This window comes from Cebus imitator, unplaced genomic scaffold (genome assembly GCF_001604975.1).
Source record: "Cebus imitator isolate Cc_AM_T3 unplaced genomic scaffold, Cebus_imitator-1.0 Scaffold184, whole genome shotgun sequence".
In the NCBI taxonomy this organism is placed as follows: Eukaryota; Metazoa; Chordata; class Mammalia; order Primates; family Cebidae; genus Cebus; species Cebus imitator.
Window position 1 is genome coordinate 1,859,696 of NW_016107499.1, and position 20,284 is coordinate 1,879,979.

Below are 20,284 nucleotides of genomic sequence, written 5' to 3' on the forward strand. Positions count from 1 at the left end.
TAGCAGAGATAGCTTTTTGTTTTTCCCCCTAAAGCTTCATGAACCAGCTTCCACCAGCCTTACATTTTCTTCTGCAGCTTCCTCACCTTTCTCAGCCTTCAGAGAATTGAAGAGAGTTAGGGTAATTTTCTGTCTTTAGCGTAAGATAATGTTGGGGCTGATTTAATCTAGCCAGACCACTAAAACTTTCTCTATATCAGCAATAAGGCTGTTTCACGTTCTTATCACTCTTGTGTTCAATGGAGTAGCATTTTAATTTCCTTCAAGAACTTTTCCTTTGCATTGAACACTTGGCTCACTTTTGTCACAAGAGGTCTAGCTTTAGGTCTATTTTGGCTTTCAACATGCCTTTCTGACTAATCTTATTTCTAATTTTTTATTTAGAGTTAGGGACATGCAACTCCTTCTGCCCCTTGAACATGTAGAGGCTATTGCAGGGTTATTAATTGTCCTCATTTCCATATTGCTGTGTCTAGGAATAGGATCGGGTGGCCTGTGAAGAAGTAGAGAGGGAAGTAGAGAGGTGGGGCAATGGTCATTCCATGAAGCAGTCAGTACAGGTACAATAGTTATCAGATAAGCTTGGTGTCCTATATGGGCATGGATGCAGCACCCCAGAAATATTGTAATAGTAATGTCAAAGAGCACTAATTACAAATCGCCACAGCAGATATTATAATAATGAAAAAGTTGTAAATATTGCTGATTACCAAAATGTGTACAGAAACACAAAGTAAACACATGTTGTGAGAAAAATGGTACTGATAGACTTCCTGGAAGCAGGGTTGCCACAACCTTCAATTTGTAAAGAATTCAAAATATGTGAAGTGCAATAAAGCAAAGTGAAATGAAAGGAGGTATGCCTATACATGTTGCTATATACATTTAAAACAAACTATATTGTTGCCTCTCCTATTGTGTTTTCTTTTGAGACAGAGTCTTGCTCTGTCGCCCAAACTGGAGTGCAGTGGCGTGATCTTGGCTCACTGCAACCTCTGCCTGCCAGGTTCACATAATTCTCCTGCCTCTGCCTCCTGAGTAGCTGGGCATACTCCAGGCCCACCCAGCGAATTTTTGTACTTTTAGTAGAGATGGGGCTTCACTATGTTGGACAGGCTGGTCTGGAACTCCTGATAGCAAGGGATCCACCAGCCTTGGCCTCACAAAGTGCTGGAATTACAGACATGAGCCACTGCACCCAGTCTTATTAATTTCTAAGGAATTTGAAGATATTTATTTGGATATAATTGATTGAAAGAGTCTTTCTTTAGAATGAAATGTGAATCATACATTGCACAAGTTCTTCAGTTCTCACCTTTGGAAACCTTGCTGTGTTTGTGTTAGGTCAGTCTGTGTCATCATCTGAATGTTTGTGCTTACCCCAAATTTTTATGTTGAAACCTAATTCCTGATATGGTGGTGTTAAGAGTTTGGGACTTTAGAGGTATCTAGGTTAGGAGGGCAGAGCTCTATGATAAGAACTATCAATCTATCTATTTAAACATAGGTATTCTTACAGATACATGTATATGTATACATACACACATACACACACACACAATATTTTTCTCTTTTAATTTTTACAAAAGTTAGTGAGGTTGGTTTTATTACTTGCATTTTACAGTAAGAGTAATTGTACTAAACATCATTTGTTTTGCTGATTAACACTAACCTTTGTCAGAGGGGGATTCACTTCTGTCCCTGAAGTGAAGGTGTCCTGGATATTGGATTCAGCAGTGAGTGGTGCTGTGGCTCTTCATCCATGGAAGAATGAAAGAGATTTAGTTGTTCCCTTTGGAAGTTTTGAGTTCAGCTCTTAATTTCCTGTTTCAGGCAGCTTCAAACTCTGGCAAATGCCTGGACAGGAACTGGCCATGTGCTTGTGGCAGAATCCCTCCCTTCATGGGGTCTTTACTTGCCAAGCACTATGAGACTGCAGAAAACTTCACTCCGTCTTTTAGCTTCCAACCAAACTCTTCACCCACAGCCTAAAATAAGGCCTGTGGTTTAGGCCAAGGAAAATATGATTAAGAGTTTGGCCTCATGGTTTCCATTTTCAAATGACAGCTCTGAGTGATTACCACAAGCCCTGCTGGTTTCTTTCCCTTTCAAGAGGAGTCTGTTTGCCTGGGTGCACCAGATCCCTTCACACCTAGATTCTGCAGTACTCCTAGGACAAAACGCCTGGTGGTTGCCAGCTCACCTACAAAGAACTCTTCCTTCTCTGGAATTCTTGTTCATCTGGTCTCTGTTGTTTCATTGACTCTTACTGTCTTTACACATCTGATTTTTTTTTAATTTATAGTTTTTAAGATTTCTGAAACAGTTGCTCAACATTGAAATGAAATATTTTGATCTGTGATTATTTCCTTTATTTTCTTATTGGCTCCATGACATATTAATTACCCAACATCTGGAAGGCCATAAAATTCCTTTCTTCTGCATACGTTATTTTTCTCAATTTATGGATGAAAGGATCCCATTTTTAAATTCTGTCCTTCCTTCATTCTCCCAATCCTATAATCTTCTTCTTTTTCTCATTTTCTCCTTTTTCTGGTCTTTACTACATCTATATCACATCAACTGCTCTCCAGATTATACTCCAAAGAGAAAAATTATGTTGTACTCCTTCACCTTTAAACTGTATCAATGTTCCTAAATCTAGGTCCTCAAAACACTTTGGAAAATCAAAAGCAACATTTCATTACGTGGGTTTGTGAGGCTTCGCATGCATTATCCCATTGCTTTTCATTTCATTTTAATTGCCAGTTCGCTTGTTTCTTCCTACCTTTTTCCAAATTGTGTTGTCTACCAACAATAAAATTTCAGTTTTCCTCAGACATCTATCCTAACTCTGTACCCGCTATTTCCAGAGAATATTGTTTTCAAGTATACTCTCAAGTTATTGTATGCACATGTAACCACTTACATTCTTCTTGTTTCTCACCTTTCAGTAAAATAATATCCTGTTTCTATCTAAGCCTACTCTTTTCCTTTATTTCATGAATCAAAATTTTGCCTTCTCCCTCAGAAACCTCCCTACATCTATTTTATTGCTTCCACCAAGAGTAATTTTCATTTCTGCATCTTTATTTTCAGTTTATAAGCATTCACAAACTCCTGGTAGTGACCTCACATATGTGTGTGTGTATATGCACTCTTTGTTAATTTTTTTTCTAAATGAATAATGGGGAAAGTAGGCTAATATGTTTGATCTATAAATAATTATCACAAAAACAAGAAGAAATATATTTTGTAAATATAAAAAAATAAAAAATATATTTGTAAATATAACAAAATAAAAGTAATTAAATAAATGTTAATTTATTTATTTATACATTACAACTCCTGTTAAAATCATAATGTATTAGTATCTCTTGGCCCTGATACCTTGTCAGAAGTATTTATTTTCAGAGGAGTATATGTAACAGGATTTCATGAATGAGAATGTATTTTGGGAAGGAGATAATACAAACTGTTAGCAGTATTTAAGTTTGAGAATAGAATTCATAATAATTTCTAATTTGTATTTTATATACATCTAAGGCAAATATTATTTTTAAAAGATTTTTGTAAGTAATAAAAAATGTGAGTTTATTTATTATTATTATTACTTGGCTGTTTGCGGATTTAATGGCAGGGGATTGAGGTTGGGAGGGGTCCCAGCTGCTGCTTCTGCTTTTCCTGTAATAGGGAGGCCGCCTACCAGTAGTATGGAGTGCAGAGTTGGTGGGACAGGAGACATCCAGGTCTGATGTTGCTGATGACGAGGAATGTCAAGTGGCACTGAAGCTGGCCAGTAAGGCCACAAGCAGGTTCTCTCACATGGGCGCTCACCCCTTTCCTCCTCCCATCACTCCCTCCGGCCCAGGCCCCACTCTCCTGAGGGATGAGGGGGAGGGGGCCCATTACTGGACAGAGGAATGGGTGCCCCCCTTCTTCCTTCTGTTGGGCTGGAGGGAGGAGGCCGGCTCAGGCAAGGTTTATGGGGCCCAGGATGGTGACAGCACGAGTCTTGAGTGTTTGGCAGCTGAGGGGGGTCGGGTAGTGGCAGCAATGAAGGGCAGGCCAGTGTGACCCAAGCCCGAGGCCAGGTTTGAATGCAGCTGAGGCCAATGGTCCCAGAGTCCTCCCCAGTGGGGGTAGGGCGGTCAGGAAGGAGGATGGCTTATGGTGGGAGTGGAGGGGGGCGCCCAGGGTTCAGAGCTTGTGGGGGTTCACCCACTTATAGGTACCCTCGTGCTGGAAACCCACTCTCTTCATCAGCTCGTCTGCCTCTGCGGGACCTCAGCTGCCATAGACGTAGGGGATGGGCTGCGGCTTCTGCTGCTCCATCTGGTGCAGCAGCGGAGTGAAGATCCGCCAGGCCTCCCGGAGCTCATCGCTGCGCAGAAAGTACATCTGGCTCCCGCAGAAGACTTCCAGGAGGAGGCGCTCGTAGGTGCCAGGGAGCTTCACGTTCTTGTATCTGTTGCCGTAAGTCAGGTCCAGCTCTGCCTTCTCGGGGTTGAAGAACATGCCTGGCTTCTTGGTCATCATCTTGATGTACACGGCCTCGTGGGGCTGCAGGTGGATCACCAGCTCATTGCACCTGCACTGCTGGCGGAAGATGTCGCCGGCCACATCGTGGAACTGCAGCCTCACCTCAGCCTTGCGCTCATTCAAGGCCTTGCCACAGCGCAGGATGAAGGACACCCCAACCCACCTCTAGTTCTCCATGTAGAGGACGACGGCGGCAAAGGTGGTGGTGGTGGACCCGTGAGGCACCATGGGGTCATCCTTGTATCTTTTGGTGGCCTCGCCCTCTCCCTCGGGGTTCCCCACTTACTGGCCCAGGACCACGTTGTTGGCCTGCACCCCTGAGATGCATTTCAACACCTTGACCTCCTCATCACGGACATCATCCGAGTTGGTGGAGGCAGGCTTCTCCATGGCCACCAGACATAGTATCTGCAGGAGGTGGCTCTGCATCACGTCCCGGATGATCCCAAATTCATCAAAACAGCCCCCGTGACCCTCGGTGCCATGGGGCTCCTTGAAGGTGAGGATCACGCAGGCGATGTGGTCCCAGTTCCAGATGGAATCGAAGATTCTGTTGGCAAATCTCAGCACCATGAGGTTCTGCACCATCTCCTTGCCCAGGTAGTGCTCAATGCGGTAGATCTGGTCCTCGTGGAACAGGGAGATGTGGTTGGACAGCCGCTCGGAGCTCCGTAGGTCCCTCCCGAAGGGCTTCTCCACGATGATGTGGTTCCAGCCTGCCTGGCTCATGCAGGACTCGTGGATGTTCTTGGTGACGGCCTCACAGACCGTGGAAGGCAAGGCCAGGTAGAAGAGGCGGTTGGCCTGTGACCCCCGGTGGAGGGCGTTCATGTGGCTGTTGAGGTGCTGGTAATCGTACTGGCCGGCCACATAGGAGTTGCGGGCAAAGAAGTTCTCCAGCTTGAGCTCCTCCTCTGCGGTGGCCTTGAAGAAGGGCTCACTTTGCTTGAGGATGTCAGCCACCGTGAGGCGGGAGCCGGCGTAGCCCACGATGAAGGTGTTTTCCGTCAGAAGGCCATCCCGGAACAGCCACCAGATGGTGGGGTAGATCTTCCTCTTGGCCAGCTCACTGATGCACCCATCATGATGACTATGTGTGTATCCGACTGACAGAAGGCATTGCCCCAGAACAGCTCCTCCCGCAGGATCCCGCACATCTGGGTCCGGCTCAGGGCGACCTGCTCGGCCATGATGCTGTCTGCGCTTCGTCGCCGCCGCCCTCCACGCTGGCAGCCCGGAAGTGCACGGCCATTTCAAAAAATGTGAGTATCTTATGACATCAAGTTGTATACATTAAATATACACCATAAAATTTACTTTAAAATATATACACCCTTCAAAAGAAAAATAGAAGGAATCTTTATTCAAACCCATGTCCTTCTGAAATATAATGTGATTTTTATCTTTTTGTTCTTAAACTGCTTATTCAACATTTATAATTCAAATAAAAATCTATTTCCACATCTACCACTTCTAATAAAATTATTCCTACTCATGTTGAACATTATCTTTCAGAACATCCCTGTACTAAATGACCCTCTTTTAAAAAAAGTTTTGGTACATCATTCTATCCTTCTTATACCATTGTTCCGTCTATCACAATATTGTTTGTTTTGCTGTAATCCTTTTCTCTTCCCTTTGCTTTATAAAAATATCTTCCAGTTGTCTCCCTTAACCCTCCCATGTGTAGGAATCCTCCCCCTGCCACACCCAACACTATCTTCCTTTTCCCACAATATATGCTTTCAGAGAGGCAGTTGCTGGTTGCACACTATGCTTTCCTGGAAAAAGAAGTACTCACAGTCCCTGAACTTGTGAGTCTCCTTACCTTGCTGTTCTGTATGCCTTGGCTCATGGAAGCAATGACTCACAAATTCTGCATGGATACCAAGGCCTCCTTGATACCAGATGGAACAAACCTGTACCTTCTGGTATGTCTGCCTCCCCACTTTTGTTTTCAAGTCTGTTCAATTCTGAGTGCCTCTGGAAATTCTTCAAGATATTCAAACTGATAATCTTGTTTTTTCCTTTTTGAGATGGAGTCCAGAGTCTCGCTCTTATGGCCCAGGCTGGAGTGCAGTGGTGCAATCTCAGTTCACTGCAACCTCCGCCTCCTGGGTTCACGCTATTCTCCTGTCTCAGCCTTCTGAGTAGCTGGGATTACAGGGGCCGGCCACCATGCCAGGCTAATTTTTGTACTTTTAGTAGACACAGGGTTTCTCCATCTTGGCCAGACTGTCTCAAACCCCTGATCTGATGTGATCCACCCATTTCAGCCTCCCAAAGTGCTGGGAATACAGGCGTAAGCCACCGCGTCCAACCAGTATATACCTTTTATGGGAAAGTGGTTGGCCTCCACTCAGTTTAGTATTTTATCAGATTCCATGGTGTTGAAATGTAAGCTTTTAGCCAAGCTCGTGGCTACCTGGGGAGTCTCTTGAGATTACTTGAATGAGTTCTTATATTTTGTGGACAGTGTTGAACCCAGGAATGTGATAAAACTCAGTGAAGAGATGCTGCTTTTCATCCCTTCTGCTTTCATCCCTTAAACGAGACTTTTCTGATAAACGACCAGACCCAAATGACACAACTGGCCAAACCTTAGGCAGCTATCAGTGCTAGATGGCCTGGCTAATCAGCCCCACCTGAACACTTTTACAGATTCTTGGGCTACTGCATGAAAGTTACCTCCATTAAGGTTATGAATTCTGGCAATCTCCTGCCTTAGAGAAATCCAAAATATAAATCAACTTAACAAACAATACAACATAGACTAAATATACTAAAGCCAAGATAGAAGATCTCACCCAAACACATTTATCTATTTCAGAGTTCTAAATATTATTAATGTGACCAAGGCACTCATTTCACTTATCAAAATACACAATGCAGAGATCTTAATAAGACATTCAGTGGGAACTTTCACCTTCCTTACCTGCCTCAGGATGCAGGCATTGTAGAGCATTTCACTTATCGAAATACGCAATGCTGACATCTTAATAAGGCATTCAATGGGAACATTCATCTTCTTTACCCACCTCAGGATAAAGGCATCATAGAGCATCATAATGGCTGATTTAAACATTTCCAAATTCAACTAACTGCAATACGGCATGTTACAGTCAGCAGTCAAAAAGCAGGGTTGAAGCATAATAAAGAATCTGTAACCATGTTTTCATAGTTGACTGCTATCAGTTTTTTATTTTGTACTTCCTTCTTTCCCTTGCTCCGCACACATGTACAAGCTGATGATAAAGCCTAGCTTCTCTGTCCTTTGCTGCCAATGAAAGAATCACATCATCTTAGCCCCTGCCCATGCAGAGGAACTCTTACCCCGAGGTGTACCCCTCTTCATAACAAAAATCTTAAGCCATTCTTCTTTCTTTGCTCTGTCAAGACATTTTGAGATACCTTCCCGTTCCTTTAGACATCAGTTATATACACAGAAAACCTTTTCCTATCCTCCTGGTGTGAGCATGTAGCAACATCAGTCTCAACATCTGAACTGAATTTTTGATGTAAGAGTATCCATCCTGCCTTTCAAGCAGGGCAGAACAGAGTACTAACAGAATGCTATGTATATTAGGTAAGTTAAAATATGTGAAGCACTTAGGACAATGTCTGGCCTATAGCCAATGTTCACCCTACCATGTAAGTTGTTTTATTAGTAAATGCCATGCACCACTCCTCTCCCTCCCAGTGTTTTGACATCTTAAACACTATATTATAAGGTAAATATGGTTTCTGGCAAGAAGCATAAGCATTTAAAAAATGATTTCTTAACTTTGGAAGCAGTCAATCACTCCTGGGAGAATATTAAGATATATGATTGAAACTACAGTAGCAGCAATAAAACAGTCACGTATCTTTCATATAGTATCCTAACCCCACTGGAAAAGCATTAATGTAAATTATGTACATATGCAGATTTGTGGCCCATTATGTACAGCTCAGCCTTCTAATTCCAGTTTTCCAGCTTTGCCATTCCAAATTTCTGATATAAGTCCTGACTATCCAACACATTATAGGAACTGGAACAGATATTGACCTCAGAGCAATTATTCTTTTAGCCATAAAGCAAATAATGTAGAGAATTTCTAGTTTTACTTACTGTGAGAATGTTCCTGCTCTCACATTCTTTAGTGCCAGTGCTAAATAAGGCTGTAATAACAGAGAAGCTCACTTTGCCACAGTGCTGACATATCCAGCTGAATTACCTATAAACTGACTCAATATGCTTTTTTCTTTATTTATTTCTTTCTTTTCTCTAAAATGACCAGGTGAAGCAGATAATTTAGATTGGTTTGCTCAAGATTCCTTCTAACTCTCTTCCAGTATGCTAGGATTCTGGACATGATTTATATTCTGCTAAGCAGTTTCACTGGTACATGACTTGAATTTGTAATTGAGTCATGGAGACAGTGAGGAAGGCAAAATGCATCAGTTTTGCTGATATGAATCATGTCACGGTGGATGTGACTCTGGGACCAGAAGCAGTGATGACATCTTATCTCAATAGGCAGCTTTTATATACTACAACTTTTTACACAAAGTAGGCTCCTCTGTTTGATAGCTTCATTCTGTAGTGTGGCAATAGGGCAATGGAAGAATTTCCTGAATATTTAATTTAGTACATAACATTGCCCCCCAGATCTCCTAATATTAGATTAATAGCTTACTTTATAGTAACAATTATATCTCCTTAAAATTAGCTAGAGTGAATTGTCTTTTCAGTAGTGACAGATCTGCCTGTCAGAGTAATTGTACAGTGCTGTTGCAAGCTACAGATACATAAAAAATGAAAATCTGGGATTTCATTTCAGAGATGAATGATTTTGAAAAAAGCAAGAATTTTGTTAACACTGGTATATGGCTACTGGTAGTCATTACCATGTATTGATGTGTTAGGCACATAGGTACTTACATTATCACTGTGGTTACCTTAAATAAAGAGTATAAAAAAGGCAATACTTTAGCAAAGTGTACGGTCCCTGCAATAAGCTATTTCTTTAATAAAATAAAAAATATGGGGGTCTGTGGAATGAATTGGTGATCTGTAACACACACCATTTAAGGGAAGAAAATTACAAACTAATAATTTAAATTTTCAGGTTAAAAATTTTCACTCGTTCTGGAAGTTTCTGTAATTTCTTTCAATCATTTAACCATCCATAAGTCTCATGTTGCAAAAATATCAGATACAGAATCTGCCTTTTCGAATTGCTGTTTAAAGCCTAAATTAATTTTGTAGCTTCATAATAAATGTGACGTGGCCATCAAGGTATTAATTGGAACAAGATTGAACATGGAAAATTGGAATAGGGTTTTCAGTGAAAATTGGGAACACTATGAATAAAGCAAATTAAAAAATCCTTCTAAACCTTTTTTTGACAACAGAAACTGATCTGTTTCCCTTGTCTAATATATCTGTTACAATTTTATTTGAAACAACACATATCTTTATCTAAATCCAAGACTATTACCTTGCTGTAGGAATTCTATACCCTCTGCCATGGTTGTATTGAGACAAATGTCCTAATCTATGATGAGAGTTAGATAAGAGTATGTCCCAGGGGAACAGAACAAGGTCTGGCACCAAAGTAGAAGACAGAGGCTCAGGCTAAGGAGGAAATAAGTCAAACTTAGATAAAACTATTTTTATATGGAAGTACTTAAAATTACTCTTTAAACATGTCGATTCAAGAGTGGGAATGTTTCAAATTGTTTGCTAAAGTGAATGATTAGAGTGTGTATTTCATACCTATGCTAAATGAAGTTGAGATGTCAGATATTATTTGTTGAAAATTAGGAGAAATCTAAGACTTAAGAAGATAGAAGTAGCAAAGGACTTTTACCATATACAAATCAACAACTTACCTCAAAATATCTGTGAACGTGTCAGATGACGTCCCCTTGCACTATGTAATGACAAATGCATTGTTGTGAAGAAAAGTAGCGTCTATGAAGAGTTCTCTAGTTATTTCTTCTTTAAGTCACGGATGAAAGTGGAGAATTCTGCCATTAAAATAGTTCTAAAAATTTCAGAAAGAATAATGGAAAAACATTGTGTCAGAGGCCAAATGACAACACTTAATTATGAGTGGCAAAGTAGCCTATATGGTTAGACTTTGTTTCCCTACCTAAATCTCATCCTGAATTATAATGCCATAATCCCCATTTGTTAAGGGAAAAAACAGGTGGAGGTAACTGAATCATGGCAGCAGTTTCCCCCATGTTGTTTTCATAATAATGAGTGAGTTCTCAAGAGATCTGATGGTCTTATAAAGGGCTCTTCCATTTTCATCTGGCACTTTTTCTTGCCACCTTGTGAAGAAGGTACCTTGTTTCCCCTTCATCTTCTGCCATGATTATCAGTTTCCTGAGGCCTCCCCAGCCATGCTGAACTGTGAGTCAATTAAACTTCTTTCCCTTATATATTATCCAGTCTCAGGCAGTTGTTTATAGCAGTATGAAAACAAAATAATACAGTAAATTGGTACAAAGAGTAAGGTGCTGTTATAAAGATACCTAAAAAGGTCAAAGTGACTTTGGAACTGGAACAGGAAGAGGTTGGGAACAGTCTGGAGGCTCAGAAGAAGACAGTAAAAAAGTTTGGAACTTCCTGGAGACCTGTTTAATGGCTTTGATCAAAATGCTGATAGTGATATGGACAATGAATCCAGACTGAGGTGGTCGGAAATGAAGATGATGAACTTGTTGGGAACTTGAGCAAAGGTTACTTTTGCTATGCTTTCACAAACAGACTGTGGCATTTTGCCCCTGCCCTGGAGATCTGTGGAATTTTGAACTTGAGAGAGATGATTTAGGGTGTCTGATGGAAGAAATTTTGAAGCAGCAAAGCATCCAAGATGTAACTTGGGGGCTCTTAAAAGCATTCTTTTTATGTATTCGCAAGGAGATGGTTTGGAATTGGAACTTTTGCTCAAAAAGGAAGCAGAGCACAAATGCTTGGAAAATTTTCAATCTGCAATTAAATAGAAAAGAAAAACCCATTTTCTGAGGAGAAATTCAAGCAGGCTACGGAAATTTGCATAAGTAACAAGGAGCCAAAACCTCTTTCCTTTTAAATTATCCAGTCTCATGCAGTTCCTTATAGCAGAAAAAACAAAAAACCCAAAACAAACAAACAAACAAACAAAACACTAAACTAAAACAGTGGTCCTGGACCACTTAACAGAAAGAAGAACTAGATTGGTAATCAGAATGTTTTAATTAGATGGCTTCTTTTTGGTAACAAACTGATAATAGAGACCCTGGAAATGAAATATACAGTATGTTTTACTGGCACCATAGAAAATAACATCAAGTTGTATAAAAAAGTCTTCACTTGAGTCTACAGGGAAATATTAACACTTAAGATAATTAATTCTATAGATTCTTATAATATCTCCTTTGTAAACCCAAAATAAAATAATGAAAAATACATTAAAAATAATATCCTGGAAGAAAAATAAAGAACAAGAGATATGATAATAGCAACAAAATTTGAAACTTGGTTAGTAGATGATTAAGAGAGTATTATAATAGTAGTGGATAAAGCTGCAAGCCCAATTTACAATAAAGAATCCTCAGAAGGCTCCAGAAACAACACAGACAGTTATGTCTGCCACTGGTCTAAGGGAACTGTGTTAAGTAAGGAGACTTCAGTGATTTTTTATTAAAAAGCACTTAGATTCATGTATTCCCTTTTCAATTTATGATACTGGATGATTATATCCCACTATAGCATTCTGGAAAGTTACTTTCTAAGTTATGATTCATCACATAAAAGGGAACTTCCATAAGATTATCAGTAAACTTATCAGCAAAAACACTACAGGCCAGAAGGGAGTGGAATAATACATTCAAAAAGCTGTTAGAAAAAATATAAACCTGTCAAAACAGAATACTGTATCTGACAAAACTCTCCTTAAAAAAAAAACAGAAATAAAAACTTAGACTTTTCTACATAATCAAGCCAAAAGTGTTTGTTACCATGTTACCTTTTCTAGAAAAAATGTTAAAGGGAGTCTTTCAAGTTGCAATGAAAGTCCAGTGGACAGTGACACAAAGTCATATGAAATATAAGATTCTCTGGGAAAAGTAACCAAATGAAGAAATACAGTAATCTGTACTATAGTAATTTTGGTTTATATAATATAAAAAGCAACGCATTTAAAATGAGAAATTTATGAAAATGGGTATATAATATATAAAGACGTAATTTTGACATGAATAACATAGCATGTGGGTGTCCAGCTATAAGAAAGAAGAGTTTTTGTATGTGATTGAAGTTAATTTGTTCTCAGTTTAAAATACATTGGTATAACTTTAAGATATTGTATGAAATTGCTATTGTAACCACAAAGAAAATAGCTTTAAATATACATAAGATGACATGAAAAGGATATCAAAGTACAGCACTACAATAAAATCAATGAAATCATAAAGGATTACAGTAAGAGAGAAAAGGAGGTACAAAAAGCTTATAAGATCTACAGAAAACAATTAACAAAGAGTGGCAAGGGTAAGTCTTTCTTTAACAGTAATTAATTTAAATTTAATTAGATTAGACTCCCCAAACAAAAATTGTGGATTGTCTGAATGGATTTTATAAAATGAAAACAAAAACAGTATTCAAGTGTAAGTTGTCTACAACAGACTCATTTTGGATCTAAGAACACGCATAGGTTGCAAGCAAAAAGATGGGAAAAATCAATCTATTTATATGATAAACAAAATATACCAGGAACAGCTATATCAGACAAAAATACACTTATAAACATTTTTATAACAGACAAAATGATACATAATGATAAAAGGGTCAATACACCAGTAAGATGTAACAATTATGAATATTTATATACTAAATATATAAAACGAAATATATAAATATATACTAAATATATAAACCTAAATATATAAAACTCTTTTGACAAAACTGAAGTTGGAGAGCAACAGCAACATACTAATAGTAGGAGATTTTAATATTACAATTTCAATAGCAGATAAATACGACAGAAGACAATGAAAAAAACAGGGGAATTGAACAATACTACAGTCAAATTGGACATAACACAGATACATAAAACACTCCTGCAAACACTACCAAAACAGACATTCTTCTCAAGTGCCTGTGGAACAACCTTTAGGAGAGATCATATGTTAGGCCACAACGCAAGCCTTCACAAATTCAAAAGAAATTGAAATCATATAAAATACCTTTGAAAATAATTATAAAATAAAACTAAAAATCAATATCATAAATAAAATTGGAAAATCCACAAATATGTAGAAATTAAACAACATACTCATCAATGACCAAAAAGTCAAAGAAAAAGACACAAGGAAAGTTGTAAAATATTTCAATTGTTATATCTTCTTGATGAATTAGCCAAATGAGAATGAAAATGCAACATACCAAATTATGGAATGAAGTAAAAATAGTACTAAGAGGAAAGTTTATGATTGTAAATGTATACAAAAAGGGAAAATGCTAATATCAATAACCTAAATTTATTTCTTAAGAAACTAGAAAAAGAGGAATAAACTAAACCCAAAAGTTCCAAAAAGCAGAAGGAAGGGAACAATAAAGATCAGAGGCTGACAAAATTGAGAGTAGAAAAACAAAAATTCTATGAAGCTAAGTTTCTCAAATAAAAGAAATTCAGAAATGAAAGAGGAGACAATAGGGCAGATGCCACCAAAATAAAAAGGATAATCAGAGAATGCTACGAACAATTGTATGCCAATAAATTGAAAAGCCTAAAAGAAATGAGTATATTCCTAGAAACGGTCAACCTAACATGACTGAATCAAGAAGAAATAAAAAATCTGGACAGACCAATAATGTGTAAGGATATTAAATCAGTGACCAAATTTTATCAAACATTTAAGGAAGAATTAACACAAATTCTCTTCAAACTCTTTAAACAGAAACACTATCAAGTTCATTATGTAAGGTCAGAATTATCTTGATACCAAAGCCCAAGACTCTACAAGCAAAGAAACCTAGAGACCAATATCCCTTAGAAATATGGATGAAAAATCCTCAATAAAATGTTAGCAAGCCAAATTTGGGAGCATATTACATGGATTATATACCATGACCAAGTGGGATTTATTCCTGGAATGCATACATATTTCAAGATGCAAAAATCAATCACTGTAATACACATAAACATAATGAAGAAAAAGAATCCATATCATCATAATCTCAATTAATGCAGAAAAAGCATTTGACAAAATTCAGCACCCTTTCATGATAAAAACCACCTAGGAATAGATGGAAACTATTTCAACAGGATGAAGGCCATTTATGAAAAGCCTGCAACTGTCATACTCAATGGGAAAGACTGAAGGATTTTCCTCTAAGACTAAGCACAAGGCAAGAATTCCCACTCTGCCATTTTTATTCAACATACTATGGGAAATTCTAGCCATAAAATTAGACAAGACAAAGAAATAAAAGGCATCTAAACTAGAAAGGAAGAAGTAAAATTATTTTTGTTCATAGACAGCACAATCTTACAAGTAGAAAATTAGAAAGACTCACCCCTCCCCAACAATAACAACAGCAGCAACAACAAACCCTGTTAGAACCAATAAACAAATTTAGCAACATTGCCAGGTACAAAATCAACATGAAGAAATCAGTTGCATTTCTGTACATGAATAGTCATCAATCAGTAAAGGAAATTAATAAAACTATTTCATTTGTAAACCTAACCAAGAAGGTAAAAGACTTGTGTAATGAAGTCTACAAAATATTGTTAAAAGAAATTACAGAAACCACAAATATATAAAGAGACATACCACGTTGATGGCTTAGAAGGCTTAATGTAGTTAAGATGTCCATAGTATCCAAAATAATCCACAGAATCAATACAACTTCTATCAATTTCTCAACAACATTATTTTTGCAAAAATGGAAAAAGTTAACCAAAAATTTATTTGGAATTTTATGGGACACAAATTAGCTAAAACAATAAAAAGAATAACTAAGCTGGAATACTCATATTTCCTGATTTCAAAACATTACAAATCTGCAGTCATCAAAAAGGTATTGTGCTGGCATAAAGACAAATAGACCAATAGAATAAAATAGAAAGCCCAGAAATAAAGCCACTTGTATGTGGTAAAATGATTTGACAAAGATACCAAGACTATTCAATAGGGAAAGGAAAATCTCTTGAAGAATTAGTGTTGGAAAAACTGTATACTACATGTAAAAGAATGAAGTTTGACTCTTCCCTCACATGATATACAAAATTTAATTCAAAATAAATTAAAGCCCTAAATATCCAAAATAAAACTATAAAACTTCTAGGGGAAATGCCTCCTAACACTAGACTTGGCAGTGATTTCTCAGATATAACACCAAAAGCTCTGGCAATAAAAACAAAAATAGACAAATGGACCTCCATTAAACTTGAAGACTTTTGTGTATCAAAATGCAGAATTAACAGAATGAAAATAATCTCTGGAATGAGAGAAAATATTTATGAATCATACATCTGCTCAGGCACTAATATTCAGAATTTGTTAGAAACAACACCTTGACAATAAAAAAAAGTCAAATAACCCAATTAAAAATGGTGGTTCAAAAACTTGAATAGGCATTTCTCCAAAGATGATATGCAAATGACCAACAAGTATATGAGAAAATGTTCAACATCATTAATCATCAGAGAAATGCAAACCAAAATCACAAGGAGATAGCACCTCATATCCATTAGGATGGCTACTATCAAAATGAAAAACAAAAACCAAACCAAACAAACAAACAAAAAAAATCCAGAAAACTTTGGCAAGAATGTGGAGAAATTAGTACACTCATGTACTCTTGGTGGGATTGCCCAAAGGTGCAACTGCTATGACAAACAACATGGAGTTTTCTCAAAATATTTAAAATAGAACTACTATATGAAACAGCAATCTTACCTCTGGGTATATAGCCAAAACTTTTTTTGAAAGCATAGTCTCAAAGTATATTTGTACACCCATATTAAATATAATACTTGTAACAATAGCCAAGTGATAGAAGCAACTCAAATGTTGATTAACAGATGGCTGGATAAACAAAATGTGGTATATACATATAATAGAATATTATCAAGCCTTAAAAAGAAAGGAAATCTTGTCACATTCTACAACATGGATGGACATTAAAAATGTTATACTAAGTGAATTAAGTCAATTGCAAAAAGACAAATACTGTATGATTCCACATATATGAGATATCTAAAGTAGTCAAATATACAGAGACAGAAAGTAGAATGGTGTTTACCAGTGACTGGGGGAAGAGGGGAAAGTTGAGTTGTTTATTCTTAATGGGGACAAAGTGTCAGGTTTGCAAGATAAAATAATTGTTGACATGGATTTCACAATAATTTGCATATACTTAACACTACTGAACTGTGCACTTCAAAAAGTCAAAATGATAAATTTTATATTACATATCATTTAACCAAACAAAAATTTCTGAAGTGAAATTCTTTACAATTTATGATTTTAAACTTATCTTTACTATCAATCAATCAGCTGAGAGTGTAGAATAAAGGCTTGTTATACATGATCACACACAGATTAACTCAAACAAATCCTTTCAGAACAAGCTCCTGAAACATTTATTTTCCAAGACAAGCATGAAACAGAGTACAGAAGACCCCCAAATGGAACCTCTAATACAGCAGTTAAAAAATAGAAATTCTCAGGCTGATAGAGAAGGTATATGTCATTATGATAGCTATGTACTAAGATTAAAGAGGTCCAAAACTTTCTAATCAAAACCCGAGTATGACTCACAATATGTTTCTAGTTTCTGCAACAATGGGCTATGATGAACGGTTCTAAGATGGAGATTTGAAGTAGTCCAGATTTCTTTGAACATTTAGAATGACAAAGAAAAACTAATAAATAAAAAGTGAGCAAATTTATTTTGAAGGAAAATGAGCTTGTCATGGTAGAAGAGTAAGGTAAAATAGGGTTAAATACTGAAAAAACACTGAATTCATAGGGAAGACAATAAATCTGCAATCACCTTTCCCAAAATAAAATGCTTTTAAGAGTGGTAGGAGGAACCTGAACATGAATTCACATGATCAATTTACATACTTACTGTATTAAAAGAAAATAAACTTTGTGGTAGCACTTTTGTATGACTAGAATAAAAACAGTAAGAAGAGAAGCAGACACTCCAAATCAAACAATGTATAATATGACAGAATTATCTGGGCTTTGGCCAAATAGAACAAGAAAACAGTATGTTGATCATTTTGTGAGCTGGATTTTGAAAATGATTTCTTTTATCACACTCAAGACCAGGCTGTATACTGACTTCACAAACATCAGCAGGAACTAAGGTGCTAACATTTGGCTATTTTCTTTTTTAATATGCAACCTACAGAGTTTTGCTGTTTTTTGCTATTTTCAAGAATGTTTTCTAAAAATATATACTTATCCTATACCTCAAAGTGGAATAAAGGTGACGGTGAGTTTTGTAAAGAAGAAAAAGAGCAAACAACTTGATAAGAATGTAAAAAACAGTGACTTAGAGTCATTATTTTGTTTGATATTTGCTGTAAGAAAATAGTAGCTAATACTAAATTCAACTGATTGTAACAGATCCCATGGATTAGTTGCATAGAGGCTATTTCGAGAGTCATCTCCCTTACATTTTTTCTTTTAACACCTTTCTTTTTGCCCTTATTTTAACAAGACAGAGGGCATATTGTAAGGTCTTTCCAATTCCTAAGCTCCAGCAGGAAGCTTGCTTGCAGCTGGAATTTGTAATGTGCTGATGCATCCCAGGACTTTCTTCAGTTACATGTGGCACTTCAAAGGATATTCAGAAAGACCAATAGAGAGGATCCTGGGACAGCATCAGAATGGCAAAGAGATCAACATGTGAGGTGCTGCCTTTGAAGAAACACATGTAGCAGTAGACATCAGAGCTTTGGTACATGTGGTATATTTTACTTGAAGAGTCAACTTAATGTACAAAGAGGAACATGGGAAGAATTAGAGTCCCAAAGAGCCTGCTTCATTTAGATGGAAAATAATTTTCTTTGTTATTTAAACATATACAGCAGAACCCCTTATGATATTTACATTTAGGAAATAAAGCACAAAAAATAAAGACAAAAAGAGGAGAAAAAGAAAGTGATTCTGGAAAAACAGCTGAGAGCATATACTCTTCACTTTTAATAAATAAGCTCTTTTCATTCCAAAATACAGCAGTGCCTATAATACCAAAACTAGGTTTATTATTTTCATGAAAAGAAAACATTGTATCATAGCCTGTATTCTCTATAATGCCTATCTAATTTTCTGGTAATTATTTAATGGGGAAAAGGTGCGTTAATTCTCTTGGGTCACTAACCAGAATTTTACCCACTATAACTAAATCTTTACACATGTGCATCTTATTCCTGACACTTAGTAAACAGACCATGTGTGTAGAAGACCATAACACCAAATCTGCTCGAAAAGAGACGTGTTCAAACCAGTTGCCTGGCTTTGGACAATTAGGTAAGTCATTGATTTTTATCAGTAGATTTGTTTAGATTACATAGCATAAACAGTGCTGTTGGAGAAATTTTAGCTCAATCTGCATGATAATTCATAAACTGCAAAGTTTTAGTGAAGCACAAAGGATGGACTATGAACTTTAGTAATATATGGGAAAGTTGATTAAAATAAATCTTCATTATTGTGTTGACTAGAAAAATTACTTATTGTTTTCAATTTATAATTAAGTTTACTAGCAATGTTAAGTGTCTTCCAATATGGACACTAAAAATCAAAATGGATTCATCTTGAGAAAATCAGCAATATTAACCAACAAATCTTATAGGAAAGGTTAAATTGGTGGTAACTGGAACAAGCAGTACAGTATCAATTTTTTTTTCTGTCACTAGTCTCTAGAAATATATTTAAATTTATCAGAAGATGCTATTCACTCCAATGAAAAGAATACAAATAAAATATTCATTAAAATATATTGTGATTACAAAGCTGCCTAATAAAAAATGAGACAATGATGAAACAGCTAAAATACCAAGAAAGAAGAGAATGCCCCAAGACTGAAGAGATCCCTTGACCTCTTAGCAACTTGAAGACCTTGGTTATCATTGGATAAAGGCCTGTATCAAAATGTAACATTTAGTAATTGCCTAGTTCAGGCTCAACTCCTTAAAGTTGCAGATAACATCCAAAGCTTAATTTCTGTTTTCAGTTTAAAAAAAAATGAAATACATGATATAGACATATTAATGCAGACAGTACATTAATGTATATTTAATAATAAAACATATATTTATCTTCCCACTATCTACCTTAAAATATAATACATCCCCTTATCACTCAAGCTGCTCCTGAGTTACTCATCTGTATCTCATTTTCCCTTCAAGAAGTAACTATTATTCTCAATTTGGTGTTCTTGTTTAACTTTGGTATGTTTTGTAGGCTTGTTATAAATGCATTTATCCCTAAACAATGCAACGTTACTTTTAAGTTTGCCACAAATATCATATATTTGTTTTCTGATGACTCCATTTTCTCTATCCTGTTGCCTAACAATTCCTCAGAAAAATAGTCTCACATGTTGTTATATACAAGTGTATATGTGTTGTATGCATTTGTGTGTCTATTCCTTTTTCAGATCTTAATCTTATGGTACATTTCTTTCTCAGTTATGAATAGCCTTCCTATTTTCTAGCCGACACATATTTCAGAACCT

The 20,284-nt window shown here is 36.8% G+C and overlaps 1 pseudogene across 1 annotated transcript; it reads right to left on the reverse strand.

Moving 5' to 3' along the window:
• Window positions 1–3,614: 3,614 nt before the first annotated feature.
• Window positions 3,615–6,197, reverse strand: LOC108316220 (annotated as a pseudogene). The gene has a single exon (XR_001830239.2). The product of XR_001830239.2 is annotated as a glucose-6-phosphate 1-dehydrogenase-like (transcript).
• Window positions 6,198–20,284: the final 14,087 nt, after the last annotated feature.